Source organism: Varroa jacobsoni, unplaced genomic scaffold (assembly GCF_002532875.2).
Source record: "Varroa jacobsoni isolate VJ856 unplaced genomic scaffold, vjacob_1.0 scaffold_759, whole genome shotgun sequence".
Lineage (NCBI taxonomy): Eukaryota > Metazoa > Arthropoda > Arachnida > Mesostigmata > Varroidae > Varroa > Varroa jacobsoni.
Window position 1 is genome coordinate 563,365 of NW_019213661.1, and position 24,867 is coordinate 588,231.

Here is a 24,867-nt window from a genome sequence, read left to right on the forward strand (position 1 = left end):
AGCTCAGGTCTCTTTCATCCAAAGAATTTGCTGCCCAAGACACTATGTCTTATTTGGAAGAACGAGCTTTCTATAGTATTATCTAGAACTATTCGAAATATAAAATAGGAAATATCTGTTTAGTGACTGCAATTGTTTTACATATCGGGATGTGTGCTCTACGACTCATTCGATGAAAAAAAATCGGACAGTTTTATCCAATTCAATCTGAGGAAAAATTGAAAAGTCTAGCAACAGTCCAACGTTCTGCACACAACTGCAGTTCTCAGGATTAGAGCTACCTGTCTAATTGGTGATATCGAACTCTAGCCTTTTATATTACGTTTAACAATTTAAGCAAATTGTCAATACGGTCTTGTAGCATGGTTATATTTATAGTAAGACATTCACTTATCACGCGAACTTCTTTATGCAGTTCAGGTTCTCGTTAAAGCGATTCATCTAATTTTTCCAGATGACCCTGATGTCCGGGAGATTCGTAAACATCATATGCATACGATCTTCTGAAGCAATAGTTTCTCTACTAGTTTCTTCATGCTTCAACCGCTTACTTCGATTTAATGGTCGTTCTTGCATCGTATAACAAACGCTTATTTTTTCCGCTTTAAAAAGTTATCGGCAGTGTCCGCCCTCAGTGTGTATATACAATAGCCACACAGATTTTATGGTTTACAATTCTTAAAGTGAACGTAATGCACACAACATACAAGTTTTAATGTACATACAGCGCATATTTCTCGTTCACTCGAATATCCTAGCATACATTTCTCTTTTAAAAATCAAAAACGGCTACTCTCCTTGATTTTACAAGAAGTGCTGACATGACAAATAGGAACTGTCGTTTTCGTCTATTAAATCCTATGTTAAAAATGATAAGCTTACTCTACCTTGTAAGTATTAGAAGCAGTTCATACTACCATAAAGTTTCATTGTGGCACAATGTACCCAGTTTACGCGTTGAAATACGTTTTTCGGTATTCGGATAACATAGATACAAGTGGCGTAGAAGTTGGGAGTTCTTTAAATGACCCTTGTCAGTACAGTAAGTGAGTTTGGTACGATGCAGCGGAATTAGTGCCATTTACAATTACGTATTATTTTCATCACGCAATTGCCAATATTTCGCGGCCAAAATAATACGAAACTAAAAAAATAACTTACTTGTTAACAGAAATTACTCTATACTTATTACCAAAAGCATTCGATTTTCATCAGCGAGCTAGACCATCAGCTTTCAGATCGGGCTCAATCATCATTAGCAAATAATGCTAATCTTTTACAGCAAATTTTCTTTTCTAAGCTATTTTTCTATCAAAGAATTTACTTGATAATTACTCAGAAACTCTAAAAGGAGCAATCAAGGGCTTCTTTTAGCTTAGTTGGGTTGGATGTATAGATTATCCTGTTTTTTCTCAAGTAAAAGTATTTTCGAGCTTTGGACCTTACTCAGTTATATTTAACTTAGGCATGACCTAACTTATAGCCGATCTCGAATTAGTTATAGAATTAATGAACGGACTTTTGAAGTTTTAAAGCCCTCTTCACAACACTTTTTGTATAAACACCACCGTTTTAAATCCGCCTAATAGAGATAGCAGAAATCGAGGCTTATTGATCAAAGCGTATTGCATTTTGAATATCTATCGAGGTAGAAGGTAAAGCATCGTGCACACCAGGCATCACTTTTAGAGTTTAGGCGGTACATGTAGATCTTCTCTGATTCTACGGTTATTGGGACTGGGTTTAAATAAATTCGATGCTGTAAGATTCTTTGCTAATATGCTGAATGTTTAGGTAGAACAAGGAGAAATTAAAAATCAAAATTGATATCAGCAGCAAGTTGACATTTGTTTGAATGTTTTGGATTTAACTGCCTGAAGAATCGGTTGTCCACTTCAATCGGTGGAACTTCCAAAAAAAGAAAGCACTTTCCCTAGATACATGGTTGAAGACAATCAGTTCCTATAATTAGCGCTCGGTAGTAAGGTGCCACACAGTTTATTAAACCCTTATTAACGAGGCTTAGTCTAATGATAGCGCAGTGGACAACGTGTATGGTGACGTGATAGTGAAAGTTCGAATCCAGGTGCAGGCGTAATTCGTTTTGTGCTAGGAGTCAACCGCTGAAGTATCAGACGTAAAACACGGAAACGTAATACCATTGTAATGTCATCAGAATAAGCAAAGAGCTTAGAAATAAGGCTAGCAGTTGTATCTCACACGTTTTGTGTAATAATTTTCCAGTTAACCACAGCTAACAAAAGGATTAATCATATTATGCGGAATGTGTGAGCTAAGCGGAGAGAACACGATCTAACTCGTTTTAAACATTAATCTCATGTAAAACTAGTGTTGTTTTTATTGCCACTGTAAGAACACCACTGAAAAACATATTCTATTGCATGCACACCCCTTTTTTAAGCATTGTGTTCTCACCCAAAATCGAGCGCAAACCTTTTTTAATATAATTGCTCCTAATTAACTATTGTTTATAATTGCATTATGAGTAAGGCGATATTACGATGTCGAGACTATTCAGAGCATCGCTCGAAATAACTTATACAATATATTTAATCCTAACAAGTTTAAAAGAAGCTCAAATCATTAGAAAACCAGTTTGTAAGTTCGAATTGTCAACTAAACCCTACTCTTGTCGGAAAACATATTTTGCCACTGTATTCTATCACTCAGGACGAAGTAGAAAATCCTAGGTATTCTACCCTTAAACGTTGTCGCTCTGCAGTTTTGCAGAGATTGTAGGATAGGTTATTATTAGCCAGAATGACTTATAAACCAGAGAAAGATCATTCAAGAAGATGCTTTGAGCTTGAAAGTATTATATCTAGAGAGTAAAGTGGTAAATAGCAGCGAGAAATGTTCTTGGTTTGAGCTTCTTCCACAGGCATTTTCCCAATTTTAATCACATAAGGCGTTCATTTTAAATCTTTGTAAGTTATACGTTACGCTTATTTCCAAAAAAGGCATTAATTTTCGAATTTGAATATCAATACCATTGGAGATAACTGGAAAGCGATACTCGTTGATAGGTCCTCTCCTGTAGGCCTACGGTGTTCTCTTGTTCACTATTAGGCGAAGCAAAAAATGTTAACTGCAAAGTGTAATCTAATCCTTCAGTTGCTTTACCTATTTGACAATCACGTTGATACCAAGTGGATAATTACTTGAGCAGCACACTACCCAGGAACCCGAAGTCTCCGGCAATCATTTTAGTACTAAAAATCCATCTGTAAACTCTTCATTAAAAATAGCGGAGGACCAGTTTAATACATAGAACCTCGACACGCGATCACGGATTTCATCATACTGGCCGCCTAACACCTGATTCCTATGACGCAAAAGATTATTGTCGTTATCAACTATGTGAAAGACTGTGTTGTCAGCACTCCAAGCATTGCCTTATTGTCTTTTGCCTTCACGTATAAGTGCACCCGCAAATGGAACTATACATCCGTGTTTCATTATGTCTGACTTTTACTGTATCTTAATTTAATTTAAGTTGCATTGAATGGCTTTGGTAGAATGCTATTTCATATATGAGCATATCATGAACCTCTACATGCAAGGAAAGGTATATGAAACACAATTTACTTGTCGCAATAGCTAGGAACAACCGTTGTCACGTGTGCTATTGTGTTCTTCAAAGACTCATTTATCTTGTGCCGTGAAAAGAGTTTATCATAAATAATTTTTGACAAATGGCAACTGTTCTCATTGAAAGTTCTCATTATCATTCATCATACGCCATGTCAGATATCTTATACAACAACATAAACATTTCAAGAAGTTTTAAATGGTAAGTTAGAAAAAAATTGAAATGCATAGCATCAGGAGCTTTTGCAGTTCGCTATTCAAAGTAGGCGTCCTTGGACATCGTGGTATTGCTCATAAAGGCCTCCGGATCGGACACAGGTACAACGTTTGTTAGTCTATGGTACGGTTCATTAGCACACGCAAAATGGTGGAAGCCCTGCACTGCGAAGCGCACTACCACATGCCTTTTTCTTTGGTTTTTTCTATGTTCCGTCCACCATAGTACCAGTAAAAAATACCTCCAAATCGCCTCAGCCATCTACTTTTCTTGCTGTCAAAAGAGTTCCAAGTAGATTGGCTTTTTTGGTAGGATGCTGTAGATCATCAACAAATAGCGGTGTATCCGCTAGAAAATACATGTAGCGCTTACAGCAGGATGTACGAAGGCCTAGTGCTCCTCTGAAAAAAGCAGACTTTGCCATGTCCAGCCCAACTGGCCAACAACTGGGCTGCGCTTAGGTTTTCCTGGATGAATTTAATGATGCAAGCTTAATATTGAAAAGGCGTATCGCCGTATTCACGAAGAGAAGTCCATATTTTTATGGTAGTTTTTATCGCTACTAGTTTTTTTCAACCCGTACATCTACTGTGTAACAAGTCCCGAAGCAGAGTTAAATCAGACCTAGACAGAAAAAATATTTCACTTATTTTAAGGCCCAGGAGCATAACTGGAGAGTGTCATTTGTTGTCAGTGGTCCTGTTTTTCGGCAATTCATGACTCTGATCCAGTCTAAATTGATTTCTAAGCCGGCATCTACAACGTACTGCTGCTGTAAGCTGGTCAGTATCTGCTAAGTCTCAAAGTGATTTGTTCCGTAAATCGTGAAATTATCGATGTACAGTAGAACATCTGTAGATTCATATTTACCAATTATGCAACTTGAGAGCTCACTCAGGAGAACTGAAAAAAGTAAGAAGCCAAAGTTGTCGCCCTGAACTACTCCTGTCACTTCTCAGAAAGGGATCAGTCTAACCAAGCAATTATTATCGTATTGGGGTTCTCTCGCAGAACCGAAGCTATGGGCTGAATGAACTTGCAGGTAATTACTGCTCGGAGAGCTTGATCCGGTTACTCGCTGCTTGGTTTAATACCATTTTTAAATCGACGAATACAGCATAGATAAATTGCTCAGTGCCTCCTGTGTTTATGATTGACCTAGCTTCAGCAAAAAGTCGTTGTTGACATCCCCTATAGAAGCCGTATTGTCCTTCCCAAACCATGTGTCGAGCTTCCAGGAAAACGGAAAGACGCATACACAGTGGTTAAAAGTTCTTCTCCACGAGATCGGTTTTCGAAAATTATTTTTGCTTTTTGAAGTACCAGCAAGAAGTGTTGCCTGTAAGTCGTTTAGTGTTTTCATGTGTATAGACGGGCGTTGTAAAAAGCACTCAAGCATGGGGCTAACGTTGCTGCCTCCTTGAGATGTTCGTGTCTGACCTTACCTAGATGGGCTGCTTGGGCGGGCTAGAACTGCAGAAGCGCTGCTGTCGCTTCACCAACTGTGAAACTGGCCCTTATCATAGCCCTGATCTGGCCTGTCTGCTCATCCGACGCCGCACTATGCAACAATAGCATTTTTAGCACGATGTTTTAGAAAGCGTACATCTGCTGGGCATAAGCAGTAAGGATATCTGGTGTGGTGGAGTAGGAGAAAGATCCAGACCATCGTAGTCATATACAGGGATGCTGCTTTGTCTCAAGAAACCGTTGTATCAGTGTGCGTCCTTAAGCCAGTCGGTAGCTTATTTACGATATTTGTTTTTATTAGAAAATATAGATTGATTTATTCCGTATTTTTCTTACGCATTTATGTATCACATTTCCAATCCTTACGGAAAATCCATAATTGTAATTACAATGATACTTTTAACAAGGTTATCCTGTTAGATTCGTATACCGATGATCATATTACACACATGCATAATCACTTCTTTAGCAATGTAACCCTTTATCTGACTTGACTAGTTTATGAGGTATCGTATTCGAATATATCGAAAAGCTGACACTCGCCCCATTTAAACAGATAACCATTTTTCATACTTTTCATATTTGCATTAGCAGCGCACCTATAACGAAACTCTTTCGAAAACAAGGTAGGTCAACTTAAGTACACTCATTCGAATTTTTTCGTGGCTGCAAGCTGTTGTGAGACTGCAGCCAGTTTCTGCGTATCTCGTCGCAGTATTTGAAACAAAACTTAATATAGTGACCTTTGTTATTATGTGGAAGCATTTTTAAAGTATGTTTCTTTCGGAATCGCAGCTTCCTCCTTTCCCGACCCCTCATCATGAAATGCCGTGCGAGGCTAGTCGTAAGAGTAGTTCTGAACGAAGTCACAACGGTTTTGTTTGTTTGTCAAACCACTGCTTTTTTGTTCCCATTTTTCCCAACTATGACATAACATTGCTTTCTAACAGCTACCGAATTATTACGCAGATTGCAGAAATCAACGAAGAAAAAAGAACAAAAATGCTTGTCTGGCAAATTTCTCCCCCGTATGGTCATTTATTCTCATCGGCTGGTCGAAATTTTACTCTGTGTTGTCACGACTAAATGTCAGTTTCCCGTTCCAATGCGATAGTTAAAGGGGCAAAAAGGACTCTAAGTCGGTATTTGGGACACTTTGTGAACTAAGAAGAAGGCAAAGAAAGTTTTGCCGCATTTTTCTTTTTCGTCGCTTAGGCGTTGTTGCCATCAGTGACACAATGACAACGGCAGCGTAGGCTGGTGCCACCGCCGTTGCGTAGTTCTCCGCTACTGTAATGGGTAATCTAGCTATTGGTAGTACTGGTGTTTACATAGCTGTTGCGGTTTGCTGTTCGCTGCAGGCTACAAATTGGCTGCGAAAACAATTTAACAGCCGACGATCGATCCGTCTGCAAACATGGCGCCAGTATCGGCGTAAGCACAACGACGACAGATTGATACCTATAACGTTTGAAATAGCGTCATGTTGATGCTGAAATTTGCTGTTGGTTTTTGTATTGGCGAAAATTGCAAATGCGTTGTTGTTACTGTCGATCGCATCCACTGTGCTTAGACGCCCACTGGGTGGAAATGTGTGTATCGATATATTTGTATATGTAAATGCAAGGTATGCTATTGGCCAGTTGTGTTTACAATAACAGCGGACACAGCATTGTAGCAGCATGAGGTTTCTCTGCAAACCATAATGTTATATCTATCTACCTTGAAGCCTGTTTTTTTTTCTTTGTAGACAGTATTGCTTTATTTCTTATATCGAGAAAAAAAGTATAATTGATATTTTCATTTTTGCATATCTTGCAAAATGCGATAAAGTTTAATTGACGTTGATCCTCAAACGTGCTCACAAGGGTGATAGTGTAGGTCATAACATAAACTGTAAATTTCTTAACATTTCAGACATTACATTTATAGGATATGCAAAACATATTTACATGACTTTTCGCCTTGCTCGGTGTCTACATTTTTGCGCCGTTTCGTCCTCGCGTAACAACTGTTTCCTTCAGCATGAACCCTTCCTGTTTAATCATACGTAATTTGCCCACTCTCAACAGATCATCTTTCCTTCTTTGTGTTTGCAAAATATGTAGCTAATTGACAAGTTAGTATGAAGTATTTAAAGCATTGATAAATTCATATAGTTTGATTAGTATAAATGAAATACGAAATACTATGTTAAAAATGCATGAAAATGTGTAACTTTGTATTTCCGTGTAGCCACTAAGAACAACTAAGGCATGTGCCGTGTACTGTCAACTATTTATAAAAGGATTCTGAACGAATTGATCTCTAACATTTGAATAAGGCTGCTAAATGTTCTTTTTAACTATGCACTTATGCTTTGCATCCTTAACATATCGACTATTAAATTTAAAAAAAGCATACGTGTTTACAATATTGCTATTCATCAAAACGCATTGAACAAAATTTAGAGAAAAGCATGAACATAAATAAATATTTTGCATTTCCATTTGTCGAACTATATAGTTTGGATTAACTTGAACTGAGGATGTTCTTGCTAAAAAAAATCGAAAGGCATTGATGCTAACTCGCGATATGGCGAATTTTGAATTAGTGCGGGGCAAGAAGTTATTTGCAGGGAATGTGTGATTTCTAAAATTCGCAGCTCCAGTAAAATATTACTACCTCATTTTCAAAAAATTCAAGAAATCAACTATTCTAAACACGAATAGGGTGGTATAATGGTAGCATAGTGTAATATATGTCATATAGTTATCGAAAAAAAGCCCTTCGCCTATTGATGTTACGATAATTAGTATGTCTGAATAGATTGTGCTTGCAAGTTTTCTATAAAACAATAGTACGAGGAATGATATTTATAGAAGATCTATTTGAAAGGACCCAGTCCTAAAAAATTGAGGGTGCTATTACATGTCTAACTTATATAGTTTTATATTTTAGGCCGCAGCTTACCTTGCTTCGTCTTGTTGACTGCTGAGTCCAGATAAATGTTTTACACAGGAGTTTATATTTCAATCCAATTTATCTTTAAGGGTACTTTTATTGCAGTAAGGAATGCAGAACTCTTAGGTAATTCATATAGCAATCATATTAATAGCAATTCTGTCTCAAAGTTGATGTACAACATACATCCAAATTTATGCATAACGAACTTCACTGACAACGCTCGATGACAATATATTATAGCCTATTAGTTTGGGCAACTTCTGGTAAATGTATGGTGTCTTCGCCGCAAAATGCATGTTTTCGTATATAAATGAAGTTCTATATGTTGCCGGATCGGAGAACTTCTTCAGAAATGTTATGATATGCTTTCGTATGTAATTCAGATACATCCTAGTTCTATTTAAGCCACGTGTTGGGGCGATTTTGATAACAAGTCGACTATGGCTCGTTTAATGGTGCTTCTGTGTTTGATTTTTTAGTGTCGCGAAAGTTCAAAGAATATAGAGATTTGAGATTTCCGAAACTAAAACAGACGTCTAGCGTTGCCGTAAACGTATCCCTTAGCTATTTTATTGACTATGGCCACGCGTTATGTGACATAGTGGTCACATCATGTAAAGTGCATTTTTTCTGAAGGCATCCAGCCTCACGTTTTTATACAGTGAACGTTTTGAGTTTAAATAAAAGAGGCGAAACAAAATCTTTGAGGTACGCCCAATAATCGTCGTTTCTAAAATTAAAAAATTATATATTTTTACATAAAACTGTGATGGGTGAAATAGCTTCTTATCCGGTTTATAGCGCTTCCAAATTAGACCATTATTAACTCTGTTAAAAGCTTAGTTTAATCGAAATAAATGCAGTCAAATTTTTCGGCGTGACTTTAAAATAATAACCAGTTCCGAATTAATGCAATAAGATGCCAGATTTGTACTGTGCTATACAGCTGGTTACATAATTTGGATAATCTTCTGATTCTGTCGATCTGCAATCGGCTATCATCACCACTGGATTCATAACCTCGCACAGTACCATTATTAAAGTATGTTAGAAATACTATCGTCTAACCGAGTTCCTGTGATAATAATAATATAACAATGCTTGGGCTGTGAAGAAGGCTGTGCTTATGTAGATAGTCGCATTTTCCAGGTTCGGCAAAGTCCTGTGGGAAGAAGCGCACTAAGAAAAGAGCATTTGAAAACAGTTCAATCATTAGACAACTCTGTGACGACTAAGCCTGTGCATATGCAATGTCTCTAATTATCTTAATCGGTTCTCGATTGACCGGACTCCCAAGATTGCGACTGCTCACAGTTATTGTCAATGGTTCCTGATATAGCAGTTTGGTATATGAGAAGAAGCAGAACGGCAATCGCCTCTATCTTAACACCCTGTGCGCAAAAACGACAACGGAGTTTGAAAGTGGTTGTGCTCAGTGTTGCATGGAAGGCATGAAAACGAGTTGGAGAATAATGCAATTAAGCGATCAGGAAATATTCGAGTCGGGCGTCCAATAATTACATTTACAAGTTTAAAGTCATTGAAGCAAACGCCAACGTTCTCCGTCTTAAACGCGCGGATAGGAATTTAGGGAAACGTTGGATCTTTTCCTGGCGAAAGGCCTGCAGAAATGCGTTTGCCTTAGCGCAGCCTCGTAGAAAAGTACTTAAGAAGGTAATCCTGACGAACGGGATAGAGATTTTGAATAAGAATTAGATCGCTTGAATGTCTTCAGCGGTTTATGGAAAAACCCACCAATAGTGTACAAGAAATTTTAACAGATCTCTACGATCTAACAGACATGTCATTTACTTCCCCTTGTTAGCTTCTTTTGCTTGATTACCTGGAGTACTACAGTACGTGATGATGCCTGTGGCCCTCGGCATTTATAAGGCGGCACAATGACTCTAACTTTCATATGCGCAAAAAGACTGCAGTAATGAGGCGGTGTACCTAAGTGAGCTAATCAAGATGAGCTGACTTGCCTAAATTATTTACAAATATGTAAAATAAAATTACCTAGCTAATTTATATATTTTATTTTATATAATAGACAGAGTGTTAACATGCCTTACCTAACGTCAAGATGCTGTTTCCAAAAAAAGTAGTTCTACTAAAGCCTCTTTTAATTTGTGGTTGGCATATGTGTTATTTTGGTTGTCTAATGCCCAGATGTTCAATTGGTTTTACCTCCAATAAAAGACTTCTTACATTTCTGAGTTTTGCAGAGTAGTATAGGATGCTCGCTTTAGTCTTTCCAACTTTCACTCAAATGACGTGTTTTCAAGTCAAAATTAGTGCTAAAGAATTTTTGGCCGTCTTCGTGAGAACACCGACCATTGTGTAAAAAAGTTGCCTGAGAACAGGGCTCTATGCTGGCGTGGAAGGGTTTCACTCGCTTTTTTTTTAACAACTGATTACTAGCAGAGTGCCGCATGCTTGCCTTCAAAAATACATCACACTGCCTCTCTATTGGTGGTGGAAATGCGATGACAAGAGGAAATATTTCGTTTACAGTGCAGTACTATAGGTAATGAAACAGCTTGTCTTGGGAGTATTAATAAAATATTGTCATAGTGAATTTTAAATAAATAAAATTTTAAAATTGTAAAAGACTATTTCACTCCACTTACATAATTGAATTATTGGCTTTAAACTACATGTTCAGGAGTGAACATAGTTGCTTGACGGTTGAAACAGTGAATTTCAAGCTTTACGCTTTTTGCCACGTTCATGTAATGCGTTTTTCTAAATCTAGCGAAGTATAGAACAGACCATTAAAAAGAACCTAACGGCCTAGTTATTACCCCCGCTTACAGTAGCGTCGGACTTGAGAATAAATAGTTCGGTTCCTAGAAAGAGGTAGGCGTACAGCTGAAACCGCATCGATTTCAACTGTACACGAAAACTGATACGACCTTGAGCTTCCAAATTTGTTAATAAAGTAAATTATCGTTTTCATAATTATACACTTGGGTTTATATTAAAGATCTATTTTTCTCAGTTTTGGATTTACATCTCATCCAGTTGTGAGCTTACTTTTTGTAGTCCTTAATCTACAACTGTTAGTTATTCGTTATAAGAGAATATTCAAATATGTTTTTACTTAAGTTTGATAAACTAATTTAAATAGAAGAGCGTTTGTTTAATATTTTCGTTACTAATTAGCTCTTATTTTGCATTATTCTAGTCTTATGTTTCCAATTACTACTTATGTATTAAGCTTGCAATGGAAATATACCACGACTCGGTGGCAGCACATTTACTGTAAACCGATCTTGAGGACAATGGCCAATTTATGCTAATACAGTTGACTGGTAATCCCGATCACACAACTGGCAAACAATAATACGCCATGCTTAAGGAGAACTGAAGGGCTCTAGAACATGATTTGAATACAATGTTTGGAGTAGTACATTTTGTCGCGGAATTATAGACGGAGGGAATATTTTCAATGCCAGTGATGTTCGCATGATAATAACTGAGAAAACCGGTCTATGCTTATGGATACGCAAAAAAAAATTATTATCTAAGCTTAGTACTTATAACATGCTAGGGCTTTATCTCAATCGGCAAAATCTTTTAAAAGTATTAGGAACGAAACTAATAAGATCACTTAAAACATTTGTGCTAGTAACAGCTTTAGTATATATTTAAAGGGGAGCAAATTGAGGCCAACCATACATACATGCTGAGTAGCAGACAGTTGCTGCGCTTATTGCTGACGGGAAGCGACATAAATGTGTGCACTAGCTACAATAACGGTCCAGGAAATTTTTATTGAAGATATCTCGACGAAGTCATCGGGCTTTGCTTACAGAATGAGGAAGGACATAATGGAAACTGCAATGGTTGACAAGACAGCTACACCCGCCAACGACCTGAGGTATAAATGCAATTAACCTCGAGATATGGAGCTTATTTACAAACTCGGATATTATTTACAAACGGATCTCATTCTCATCTATAAACGGCAGATCGGAAAAGCCTAAACAATTGCATGCTTTAGGTTTAGCACAAAAAAATAATATCACTGGTCACAAACTAGTTATGAGAAATTGCCCACTTCGCAATTTACCGCGCTACTTCTATTTACGTTAGCTGCTTGTAAGAACAACCAGAAAAATTAAACAAGAAGAAACAATAATGGGTACCACGATGCGAGTCCATATTATTTAGAAGAATAAAGATAAAGCGCCTGCGATAACTGATGTGAATATAGCTAGAAGAGCGATGTATACAACAATTTTTAGAAACATCCTAAATAAATGTAAAATGGGAACACAACTAGATTTTTATCTAATCCATAGCAAGCTAAGCCATCATATTACGTGAGGAGTCGTAAAGTGTAATTGAATTATCTTTAACTGGCTACCAATGATGGTGAACACAGAGAAATTGAAAACTATTTCATAAATTCCAGTCAAATAGCATAGCCTTACAAAAAAGCTAGCTGTATTATACAGGATTCATTAGACTAAATTGTTAATGTGTGGTGCACTAAAAAATTTTATACGGCGGTATACATGTTGATTTCAGTGCGGCCTCGAGTTCAAAAACGTTTGTTAACGATTAGCTTTGTAGCAAATAAACTAACTGTTTGTCAAGTCCCATGATGACAAAATGAATGTAAATTAGAGCAGCTTATATAGATAGGTATAAATGAAGGTAGTCAATCCTACCTAGTCATATATACCCATAAAGGATTGTACCAGTTTACACGTATACAGTCGAATATTCGGGGTGTCTATCAAGCCGGCAAATTGCACTAGATACTATATGAATAGAACGGTATGCACTGCAGCATATCAAAGGATATAATTCTGGTCAAGTACAAAATTAATTTGAGAACATTATCAAGTTCAAACGAGGTACTAAAAGGGTTTAGTAAGCGACTCAGTTGAAGTCATTGCTTGAACTAGAAAAGGCTAATGAACCTTTGATACTCTGACTCGTTGATTTAAAATAGCTAGGCCATACTATAAACCTCCCGAAATGAACGCAACATTTAAAGAAGTATAGATTTGCGAAATGGCTTTTAAAAAACGTTATCATATTAAACTGATATTGTGGTTTTAATAAGGAATGCTTCGCCTCATAGCATGTAAGCTAATTTTTGACATAAATATTCCGACGGGGCAGAAAAAACTTGTTTCTGTTTCGCACGCGTAAGGTCTACACAGTTTTGTAGCTTATGATCGAAAAGCACTGCAATGAGAGAGGCAGTAAAGCACATGGTATATTCGCAAAAGAGACAGTTGACTACAAGAAATTAAACCATGACGTTTTGAATTGCGAAAGCACAAATTACCAGAATCTTGATGATTCTTAGATTACGACAGAAGGGAGAAGGTCTAATGTCAAAATCAAAAAATAAGAATTGAATACTGTTTTATCTATCTTGAGGTTTTATCATTTGATTGAAGATTATAATGAAGCACTAAGGTTAAAGCACCCAAGGACACTTATGAGCGTTTAAGGATCCCCTAAGCGATACCTGGAGACCCCTTTTCAAGCAAAAACCTAAAAGTGTTATTTAAAGTGAATGTTAACGAATGAGCAACATTTAAGGTAAAAAGTTCTAAGAATATATATATATAAAGTGCCCCAAGAAAATGTGTATACTGTTGTTAGCTTCTGACTGCTCTTTCTTTTTAGGGTGTAATTAACTGAAAATAATGAGTGGCCCAAGATCAATTTTTGACCACAGAATTGTCTAAGAAAGCCACGGAAATTTTGGAAAATAAACGTATACTAACAATATCGTAACAAGCTTCAGGAAGATTCACCAACGCTACTTAGTATTAATCAGATGAAAGGTAAGTTTGAAATCTATGGAACTGCTAAAGGCGCCTATAGATCATATAACCACGCCAATAATATCAACGAGTTTCACTACTTAAGAAAAAGTATTGGAAAGTTAATGCAAAATATCCCAAAGATCTGTAAGCAAATCAAGTCAGATCAAGAAAATTAAGCGTTTATCGCAACAGGAAAACAATTTTGTGAATATGTGAATAAAATGCACAGTTTTTCAAGAAGATTCTTTGGAGTGAAGAATCTAAAGTTAAAGTAGACGGCCCAATTAATTAATATAGTTGCACTTAATGGATAACTATAAATCCATATGTTACACAAGAAAACCATGTACATTCACCAAGAGTTACTGTGCAGCATCTCAATCAAAGGGTTAATTCGGCTGCTTCTCTTCAACAGTACAGTGATGGTACCGCTTACTTGAATTTACAGCAAAAATCTGTTTTAGCGCGTATTCGAAAGGAGTCTGATGAAAATGCGAATCTAATTCCCAACATAACAAATCATCGTGATGTAAGACCATATGTTGACGACAATCTTCCAAACAGATGCTTTGGACACCTAAAAAGTCGATGCTTAAAAGAACGACGAAGAAAAGAAACATATTTTTTAATTTCTCATAGTTCTGCTTAGGAAGATTCAGTTAAATCTTGCAAGACTTCCTACAGCCTTACGGAAGATGTTTCCGAAAAGATCCCCGCTACCACTGGAACAGACTATCTGGTCCGTACAATGAATCGAGTAATAAAAGAATTTTCAAATACACATGAAATGCTAGCTAAGGACTTAGTGAGACTGCAAAGTTCTTTAGAAAGGAAATATAAAAGTTCAAGGTCCACCTTGTAATAATAATAGCTAGAAAAATTCAAGTGCAGGATTATATTGACTCACATGTACCGCACGGAGTGACGAAAAAACTGACAGAATGGCATGAACCTCTGAACCACAACATCAAATGGGTATCACATTTTAAATGCGAAATAATGTACTTTTTGAACCTAATGACCTCCTAAAGCCCAGATAGGAAATGTTAAGGCTATATAAAAATCGTTTCTTTGAAAAAAACTTGAATAAGATGTGTACCATGTAAAAAAAACCTGAGGCGGTTTGCGCACGGACTATCCATTCTAATCACCAAACATTTAAACCCTCGATCACAAATAGTGAGAAAACATTAACTTAGAACTGTGACTATGTATTTAGGACAGGTATATATAAAAGACAAGCTCACACAGTGACTAATCTAGTTTGATTTTACAATAAGGCATTTTGAGCTAGTTTAATACGCAGACGTCACTGAATTAGGACATACAGCTTCAGCTCATCGCATTTTACAATACTGGGAGCCGTAAGTATTGTATAAGTAATGTTGATCTACCAAAACGCAATAAACAAAATACTGTAGTTTAGCATGGCTATTTATTGTGTCGAACTAGAGAGTGTAGTCACTTGTTTACACCAATAAATTATACTTGGACGTAATTGATTTATATATATTAACCAATACCAACAAAAACGTTACTTTGGCCGGTAATTGCACAAATATGCTTTATAAATGAACTTAATATGACTTGTGCAGAGTGCGCGTATCATTAATATATTGCAAATTGTTAAGCGCCCAGCACTTAACCTTGGAAACATGCTGTAAGACATCGATGCTTCTGTTTGTGTTAGATGCCATCTTTTTACTTATGTGGAATGCCTGAAACAAAGATAAAAAGGCGAAACTAATTTTTTAGATACTGAATTTAAATAGATTCAATAGAGTGCGCATAAAGTATATGACAGTAGCTTACCCACCACAACGCAGAAATGTGATGCCTACCGTAGATTCCCGAGTTGCGTATCTTGATTATTTATCTCAGTGGCCTCAATTTTACAAACAATTTGGACGTTTTGAAACAACCGCATGTTTTTTGTTTAGTTTTAATACATATAAAGAGCGGATATAATCCCAACAGCTATAGCAATTATCAAAAAGCCAAAGAAGAAACACATAAAAAAGATTGTTAAGCCTGGCATCCTGAAAAGAGCACAGCTAATATCTCACTGGCGCTTGGAAGTTCCGAAGACTAGAAGAAAATGGCAAACGAACTTCAAGAGAAGTGCATTCTGGCCATGCGTGTCTCGCGCTGGGCAAGCTCTAAGAAACTCTCGTGAGAAAGAGACAGTGCAGCACTATTAAGCTAGGCTACCTCTACTAAAAACGAAACGCTGATAACCAGTAGTGCAACCAACCAGACGCTCTATATTGAGTTGGCGACCCTGAATACGACTCACAACTGGTTCAACCTAAACGGTACACATTTAGGTTTAGAAACCAGATGTCTCATGTTGTTATTGAGCTCATAGTAGTGTTGTTGCTTTCGACCGAGTATCCAAATGATGTGACTACAGAATGTAGCAACAGGTTTTTGTTGTCAATCCACACCTTTTTTTGAGTCCACTTTGGAGCGCCTTATTACGCGAATAGTTAACGATATTGTATTTGGTGAAACTAGGTATTCTCGATCCTCAATGTAATTAAGTGTTGAGTACGTTGTTTACCACTCTACTAATGCCGGATATATCTACAGGCCATTTTGGCATCGTTGTTGATGATGCTTATGTAAATTGAAGGGTAAGTACGTGCTATAAAATAGTGCAGGTTTAAAAAGCCATCTAGCTTCATGCATGTAATCGAGTTGAAACCCATTTAATTCTAGCAATGTTATTTAAAAAACCGCACATCGTCAGCATGCCTGATAACCGTTTTAACATAGTTCAAACTGCGAAAAAACAGGTATTCCACCGATTTCTAACAACAAACGAGAATATTACTTGAACCTAATTTGAGAACCGTCGTGAGGGAACTAGCGATGAGAAGTAGGTTATTTTGTATTAACTACTCTTTCGTGCAACAACTAGTAGGCCTAACGACTTATTATGTAGCTAAACATTCTAATTTTAGTATAAGAATCTGCTAAATACGGTTGGCTGAACCCTAGATAATGCCTGGAAAGCCAGAGTTACTTTATTATTTTGGATTCTCCAGCACAGCTGATAGCTTCAACTCCTCAGCCTATCGATGAAGACATCCGATTTAATACCTGGGTAATTATTAAATATGGCGAAATTTTTTTTTACCTTTATATGGTTAAAGTACAATGTGACTATGGTAGTGAGGGTACTTTCAGTAATTATAGCATGACTGTCGATTTACACGAATTAGATAACACAACGACAATAAGACTTAATGAAATAAAACGTTCAATCTAGATCTGCGGCTTAGTCAAGCGGACTATCAGAGTAAATTTCCCAAAATCAATAAGAACACCATACTAAAAGCAGTTTATAGTTATAAGCAATAAAAGTTAAAAAAAAATAAAAGCTACAAATTTCAATAAGATGATGTCAAAATAATTCGATTAATGTACTCAAAAAGACAAACAGACACAAAAATACCCTAAAGTCTATCACTTGTTTTTATACTTGTACATGTTTATCCACACAATCATCTATGTCCACTCATAGGCAGTTTCCTACATCACTCATGCGTGTCCATACTGCGTTAATAAATGTAAACGCAGTTAGTCTGACTGTACATGTGCAGAATAGGCATATATGGCGTGTTCTCTTGCCGAATCTGAAAATTTCACTGTACTTTAATTTCGAGATATCTCTTTCACAGAAGTTTATAACAACTACGAGTATGTGTATGTCAGGGCTAACGGCAGCAACGGAGAATTACAATACTACTCGCTACCAAACATTCCAAATAGGACTTGTTACATATTATAACTACCCACTTAGTTGATCTATCACGGAATCTACGTGCAATTGACATATAACAATTTGCCGGCAAAAACTGGAAATAGCAAACTTGCCGACACCAGTGAGTTTGCTGCTTAGCTGCAACAAATTGCTCGGTAATATTTCAACGTAACCTTTGTATGTTTTGTCGATTATCTCACAAATCTTCCCGCATATCATGAATCGCCAGGTGCTATCATCTCTGAAGTGTGCACCAACATAGAAGCTATTATGAGATGAACCGATCTTATTTAAAGGCATTCGCGCGCTTGTTTTAGACCTCGGATAAAAGATCCTGGTCATTATATTCGGTAAAATGCTATGACTGCATTTCTTGCAGTATACGTGAAACAGCCTGCCGCGACCTAATAGACACCACCCAATGCTCTATTTGACAAACAAATAAACGAACTTACATGTTTTGAGCAGTGCCTCACCATACTATACTGAGGCGCTTCGCCAAAAGCTTACGATTCCTCCCGGAGCAGGGATCATCAAAGTTCTTTAAGAGCACCTAAAACAACTGGAAACGACTGTTCCTAATCATCACGTGTTTGAGCTCTGTCGCAATGAAGAACGTAGGCTCCTTTCGATTTAACCATCATACTTTGCACCTATTTCTAACTACAGATTTCCAACATTTGTCTCTCAGAGAACTTACTGATGTCGCAGAGAACTGGTCTTGGAAGGCGTAAATAAGCCAATTTACCGTACCTGCTGAAAGACTGGTCGAGCGTGGGCTCAAAGGAGCAGCCGGAACCATAAAAAAACCATGACCAGGCTATGATATTCATAGCCCCTTCAGAGAATCTAAAAGGGAAAATAGCAGTGACGGAGAGGAGCCCCAGTTGTCCTTGCCGAAGCAGACATCAAGTAGAGTGAAACTAAAATTGTTGCACTCAAGGCAAATGGTGATTCAACAAAAATCCTATGGGTTACCTCCCTGCGGACTATGTCGAATCTTGAGCGAAATATTAGTAGCTTCTCTTCCAGAAAACAAAGTAGCTCAGCGTCTATGTTAACGAAAATGTTATATATTCTAGTTATATATTCATATTTCAACTAAGAAGGATCAGGCTTATAGACGATTAATAAGCATCTTATAAGTGCGATTAACTCTTTACATAGTACGAATTTTAACAGCTACTGCGCCAAAGTAATTGGCAATCTAACTAAAATCACAGAAACAGCAGCGGTATCAAGTGCCACTCAGATTACGTAGCGGTGCGCTCTCCACGGCTCGGCCTCATCAGTAACTTTTCACCTCATTGGGTACAAAGCTAGTGAAACGACTGGATTCGGTTTAAAAGGCGCAACCTATGCATATATACTTTTTTTTGACTAAGGCGAATACTTTTCGACATTATCGGGAAAGCCGACAAGAACAGTATCAAAATCTTCGTCGGCACTTTCTCGTCCGTATCGGCAAATTTGCCGTTTGCTTTTCACTAAACCTCTAACGATGTTGTTAGAATGCATGATCATGGGGCCAAGTGTGCCCCACGGTATCTTCCATAGTAGTATTCGTCGTCTAAAGGTCTCTTTACATTGCATAACTTATGTCAAGGAATCTGTGAAGCAATCCTGGCCGAGGAAAACTTAGAATAGAGGTGTTACCGATAATTAAAGATCATTTAACAATTTCTAAGTCTTTTAATTCTCACAAACCAGCAACATTCAATTGAAAGCCTTCGTGTTTTTATTACCAACGTTACCTTTCAAAGAAAAGCGTGAAACCATGACAGAGTTGGTGATGCGAATTACCATCTTTTGGAAAAGTATGAACGAAAAAAGAAAACAAGCACACAACGAACGCGATATTTACATTACAAAATACTTTCACCGAACTTGGAAACCCAAAAGCATTTTCTAAAGCAATGCCATACAGTTCACTTCAGATGATTTTCAGGTCTTTTGTAGAACAGGAAATGTAAAGTATATATCGCTTGCTGCTTTCACGCGCCACCAACGGGGAAGGTTGGAGGTTTGATGGATATTTTCAAATGTTCGTATAAGAATGAAAGGTGTAAAAAGGATTTTGAGTACGGCTATAAAGCTAGCATACCATATTTATTACAGACGGGACAATTTCCGCCGAAATTTTTTTAAATTAAAAACTTCGACCTTACTGCTAAATGTAAAAAAGTAACTAGACGAGAAAGATTTATACCACTTAACAATCTAAATTACTTCTAAGTACTTACTGATTTCTTGACGACCATGTACAAAAAATATTCTTGTTTTAGATACATAGCTCTCTGTATGATATAGGTGCCCATGCGAATATATACCCGAATACATTTAAAATTTTTAAATGTTTCTTGTGATCAAACTACGATTTTTATAAATGTATATGTACTTCTGTGTAATATTTATAAGTAATACCCATATACATTACTATCAAAAGTTTAAAAATCATAAAAGAAAGCTTTGGTAAAAACTAGGAATTGTCAACATAACATTTTCCGGCCAGTTAACCCGTGACTTTTTTTTATAAAAGAGAGCTACACAGAATTGTTTCGGTGATAGAAAATGCACCAGACTTTGTATGACAAATACTAAACCCGTGAACTCGCATTGTTCATGGAGATTGTTGTGGATCATCTCTTACACATTTTTTGGTCTTGTAATCTTACCTTGGAAAAATGGCTAAAATAAGGAACACTTGATGTGGCTGCTGTTTTCTGCACCAGTTACTGAAAAAAGGTGGCCAGAACAAAGACATCTGACAAGCAGAGTCGTACTTCTGCCAGTTTCGCGTTTTAAAATGGCGGTCAATAAAGCCTCTACTCGAAGTATTATCTTGGAAAATTTCGGTCCGATGGCCTGTCCGGAAGTACGGGTCTACGAGACCAGTAATCAATGTTTTTGCAATATAGGAACTGAACATTAATGGTGATTGTCCGGCCCCTTTAACCATACACAACTGATAATATAAGATTAATGTTAAATTTATATATAGATAAATGTCAGGTTTGTGTCCAAAAGTCTAAATTTTAAAAGCCGCAATCTCGCGAGTGGTACCATTTGTCACGCAGTTCCTAGCCAACACGAGATCGCCAACTCAATTCTCGAAAGAATCTCAAGCTCTATTTACGCCTGCAATAAAAATGTTATTTATGAGGGTGGAAGTACCTGGTGGAAGCTCAGGCCAAGTATCCTCATTGCGGGGCTTAGGGCAGGTATATTATTAAATATATTACATACATTTATAAGAATTTGAATAGAATGTACGCAGTGCATACTAGGACTCGAAGCGAAGTGTTTTAAAGAAAAGCTAAATTAGCTAAGCAAATTGTATGTAGGGGCTGCACGAATGGGTTTTGTCTAGCCGAATGTATATAGTAGAGCGCCGTAGCAGTACTATTTAGTCTTGAAGTACTCGATTCATCGTCTTTGCTTACATGTTGTCTTTCGAAACTTTAATGGTTTATTTTTGTTTAGATAGGTATTTTCCCTCTGCCTGCACAGAAGAAGCATTGAAGCTGTTCACTTTAAAACATCCAGCAACCTTTCGTTACACACAGAAAAAGCACAACTGTTAAATACATAATCCAATTTTGATAATAACGTTTCTTGGCCATACAGAGTACTCTGTCATAAGGGTGATTGCAACTAGATCTAGCTTCTTTAATGAGAAGCATTAATTTCATAGAAGGGTAACGCCTTCACGCTCATGTACCCAACGAAATAGATTTTAAAGATGCACCAGGACGTTGCTAGATCCCAGGAATAAAAACCAGGAACCGACAACTAGACACGGAGAAACCGCTAGGACATGTACACGATAGCATTCCAGTGACGGATAAAAATGATGCCGAAAATTGCATGCACAATATAACTGGTGTTTTTCAATCATCAGTTTGCCCAGCCCCTCCAGAACCTTCTACAGCTCACATCATCATGGCAAAGCATTGCAAAGAAAAGCATCATTTTTTAGACTGTTCTTTTCTAAACTGGCTGCAAATAAGATCCTAGTCCCAACTTGTCAAGATCTCCTGCCTGTAAGTTTCTTTCTTATCTTGTAACAAAAAGGTCAACTCGATCCTTCAAGACACAGCTGCAAAAAGGAGCTTGTACGACGCTCCTTAAGAGTGCCAAGCAATCACTCAATGTATTGCGAAAAAATGTTCCTGCAGAGGTAAAGGTCCCATTATGCGCATTTATTTAAGTACCTGCCGTGTCTCAAGAAAACAGGACCATTTATAGATGAAATCTCGTAACAACCAGAATTCTCTGCAATCACCTAACTTAATTTTTTTCTAATGCAAGATATTTCAGGCACGCTTTTTTTACTTTGCTGTCGAGAGGTCTTCCTAAGATTATTCATAGGCTCAGAAACCTTGTTAAGTTTCTCCAGCACACAAGTGACATAGTCATTTACGGGTGGCCAAGATCAGGTACGATACACTATCTCTAAGGTGCGTATAGATATGAGTGAGTGCGGTCTAACCATGAATCTCAATAAGATTAAAAGTATAAAATGGAATGGCAGTACTACTTAATCACTTTGGCGTGCTCTTTTTAAGTTTGTGTTTATCATACGTCTATGTCACAGCGTCTCGGTACATGTTAAAGAAAAATAGAAGAAGGTGTTGGCCATCATTCTTTATTTTAAATTTAATAATTCAATGCCTGTCCCCTTCATTTTCTTTAATTTTTTTTTCGACTTACAAGTCACTCCAATAAACACATATGACGTTGTCTTCAAACCGGGGAATCTGGCCTTAGAGTTGATCTGGGCATTAGCAATTTGAGCGAAATATTGCAAAAGTGGACGATTACTTCAGCACAGCGCAGAATGAATGAGGAACCACGTAGGGAACGACATCGGCAAGTTAAACTATCCCGTCATCGGACTATTTAAGATCCATGAATATCATCGTCTGCCTTGTCGTTTCTATGAACCCGAGAAGGGTCATGTGTGTTCATAATGTGAACGGCCTTGTGGTAGGTATGTTATACGACACTTCCTTATACATTCGCTAGGAAGCTTGGCGCGCAAATACCGTGCTATGGATCTAGAACTGTTCAAAAAATGTATAGTATATAATATCACATTAAGGTATATAAATTGATTATAAATCTTGTGTATATATTTTCAAACATTTAATGACTACCTAAGATAAATGCGTGAACGGGCGCGATATTTTAGCACCTTGAACGCCAATTGGAGACGGCAAACGTGGCAAACAAATTGTAGCAGGACCAATTGTAATAATTAGCAATTTTATAATCCACTTTTTGGGAAAGTTGAACAACTTCAATATTAGAAGCTACTGCATGAGGGAGCATAACATTGTGAAAACAGTTCACGGTGCACCGAGGTTGTCTTCGCTCGCCGATATATATATATATATATATGTATATATATATATATATACGTATAACAATGTTTATGCTCTTTCTTATTTTACCTAAAACTGTATTTTTTACCAACTGTTCCTAAAGAACTTGATGGACGATGACTGCGTCATGAAACGCAAAGATGTAGAAAAGAATGACCAAAAACAGTCGCAAATACGCTCGCTCTTAAAACATATGCTTATAGGATTTAAATCAGTAAGTTGCCTAAGCGTACATACTAAGTATGTAGTATAGAGAAATAACTACATACTTTCTGGAAGCTATAAGTGGCACAAATGATATCAACATAATTATCTTTAAACGAATATTTTCGATAAAATTTTGCCTGCCAATACGGTAGATCATACGTATCCTCGTGCACCTATAGAGTATTATAAATTTATAAGTTACAAGATAGAATACACCCTTTAACGTCATGATTTTAATAAGCGCTCTCCATAAAAATTCTTCGATGGACTCAACAAAGCACTACTAAGTTTTTCTAAGAAAACATGTTCATTGAACCATTCAATGCATTGCATAACATGAAAGAGGGTCACAACCAATTTTATTGGGTGGTATGGAGCTAAGAGAAAGATTTTTTTTTAAATATAGCGTATTTAATTCGAAATATTTCTTGGCACCAGTATAATGTAACTCACAAGCTCATAATCCGCACTCTTCTTCAACATATTTTTCCATCAGGTTTAAAAGGCAACAAATAAATGTCATCAATTTTACTCTTTAAGCGTGGAATTACAGTTCAGTGCAAATATCTGCGTATTACACTATAGATGTAATCAAATAAAAATTATTCATTTAGTGGTCTTTTAATTAAAAAATGGGTAAAAAACAAAATTGATATAACTATGTCCAAGAATAAGACTAGGATACGCCAAGAAGCATGACTTACAATACCAGTAACCGTCCCAGAGGTTATTTAGCTCGGGAAGTCATTTCTAATCTTTTAATCTAGCAATATATAAGTCGCAAAGTTTATTTTTTTGATCAGCTTTACTCAAAACTGTTGCCGGTCCTTGCTTTCAAGCACTTGCTCTGTTCTTTACTTGTTTTTACTGAGAAACAGTAATGATTCGTGCGCAAGAAGGATGGAGCCATGGGTTATGTGTCACATCTAGGACGGCAACAGGCTATATGGCATCCGAGAGAGCCATCTATGCAAAACTTTCAAAAACGTTATGACAAATTGAAGAGACTGAAAAACTATTAAATTTAGTTGTTGCCAAACGCGCCTATAATATTTATTTATAAACACCTTTTCTGTGGTATCCCAAAATGTAGCATTGGCGTGATGCTAAACTGGGTGTTTTCTTCTTGTAGCGCACGTGGTTATTTATCGATCTTTATTGGTTTATATTTAACAATAATACTAACAGAGAGCTTCAAAGTAATTTTCTAATATAAAAGGGTTTTCTTGTGTGCCATCTTGGATAAAATATTTTTTTATACGTAGTATAAAAATGTTTTAAAGAGGTTAAATATCCGCTCAGCTCTTAGTACTGTGACATTTTTTTTAAAACATAACGTTGATCCAAAATATCTAATTCAATTTCAAGCTTATTTCGCAGCAACTTACGATCCCCTTTTAACTTAGGCGAAGAGCTGGCATAAACATGAATATGCAGGACACATGTAACGAAAATATT

The 24,867-nt window shown here is 36.9% G+C and overlaps 1 protein-coding gene and 2 long non-coding RNA genes across 3 annotated transcripts in view; 2 read left to right on the forward strand and 1 right to left on the reverse strand.

The window, feature by feature from the left end:
* Window positions 1–6,758: 6,758 nt before the first annotated feature.
* LOC111263356 (uncharacterized) lies at window positions 6,759–15,471 on the forward strand. Its single transcript, XR_015312249.1, has 2 exons — window positions 6,759–6,926; window positions 11,905–15,471. It is a non-coding gene; the product is annotated as an uncharacterized LOC111263356 (long non-coding RNA).
* On the reverse strand, window positions 15,463–16,150 carry LOC111263353 (uncharacterized). The gene is made up of 2 exons (XR_002682169.1): window positions 15,888–16,150; window positions 15,463–15,764 (listed from the first exon to the last, which is right to left on the reverse strand). It is a non-coding gene; the product is annotated as an uncharacterized LOC111263353 (long non-coding RNA).
* A 475-nt stretch (window positions 16,151–16,625) lies between these two features.
* MRP (Multidrug-Resistance like Protein 1) overlaps window positions 16,626–24,867 on the forward strand; it is a 49,507-nt gene continuing 41,265 nt past the window's right edge. Inside the window, exon 1 of the mRNA XM_086969560.1 lies at window positions 16,626–16,682. The gene's annotated coding sequence lies outside the window, so the exon portion shown is untranslated. The remainder of the gene's footprint in view (window positions 16,683–24,867) is intronic.